Genomic DNA, 1,226 nt, shown 5'->3' on the forward strand with positions numbered 1-1,226 from the left:
TATATCCTGCTCCCTTGTTTCTACCATTTTATCTTGCTTCTTTGTGTGGACTGTGATGGTCTGTTGTTTCCAAGGCATCGTGGCATTGTTATATTTAGATCTCTGTTAACTGTTTGTGAAGAGCAGCCAAGGGTGATTCAGGCTCTTGGTGGTTTTTTTATCGTTGGCCCATTGGTGGAGAAGGAGGTAGTGGCTGTCTCTCAGTAAGTGAAGTTGCAGGAGGTGTGGTGTAGTTGTGTCTTATGGGGACTGTTGTTGTCTCCCACTCAGTTAGACACAAATTACAATTGAATAACCATCAAAAAAAACTTTTCAGTCTTGCAGGTCCCGAGTGTCCTTGAGGTTGCTGGAAAGCAGAACATGTTCTTAAGCACCAGGAATCTGTGAGAGAGCTGTCCTTTAAATATCCAAAATAGTCAAGCCACTTTTTAAACCTTCAAAATGGCGGCGCTCTCCGGACCAGCAAAAGTCCACAGTTCAGCCCACCTTTCTCTTCACCTTCTCCGTTTGTTCCCCAGCCACCGTGCACAGTCCTGTGTGCAGTCCCTGGCTAGCAGGGTGATTTTCAGGTTAATTCTTAGGTCCTACCACCACTCAGGAATCTCCAGGCTGTCTGTGCTATCAGGATCCTGCCAGACGGCAGCTCTGTATGTCTCCTTTTTTGGTATTTTCATGCAAATTCTTCTGCTAGTTGGGGTTTAGTCCACTTCTATATCCTTCCCTTCAAGGCTCAGGGGCCCAAGATTATCTCCTGTGCCTGTGTTAATTGGTTTCCCTTTTCTTTGTTGAAGAGGGTCTGTGCAGTCTTTCTGCCTAGTCCGCCATCTTGCCGGAACTCTCCAAGAAATGTGCCTTTCTTGCTTCCATTTGAGAAATGAGTGGTGTTCCTCTATCAGCCAGAGTGGGAGACATAATTGCAAATGACTTCAGTACATGAAATACATCTTTGGGGTTCCTTCTTGAAGATGTTTGAGACAAGACTAAAGCCATCCATAATTCCCAGAAGAACATTCCCTTCCCTTCTGTAATGAGAACCATCTGGGGCAGAACCAATAGCAGTCTTCTCCAAATCTACTCTCCATCTGATTCCTTTTCTTGGTTAAAGGGTCTTCTCACCCTCCATTCACCTAAGCCAGAAGCATGGCATTCATCTTCAACTCACTCCTTCCCTTCATTCACTGTTGTTGTTGTTGTTGTGTACCGTCGAGTCACACCTGACTCATAGT

This window comes from Orycteropus afer, unplaced genomic scaffold (genome assembly GCF_000298275.1).
Source record: "Orycteropus afer afer isolate SDZICR_OR568_19922 unplaced genomic scaffold, OryAfe1.0 scaffold00005, whole genome shotgun sequence".
NCBI lineage: Eukaryota > Metazoa > Chordata > Mammalia > Tubulidentata > Orycteropodidae > Orycteropus > Orycteropus afer.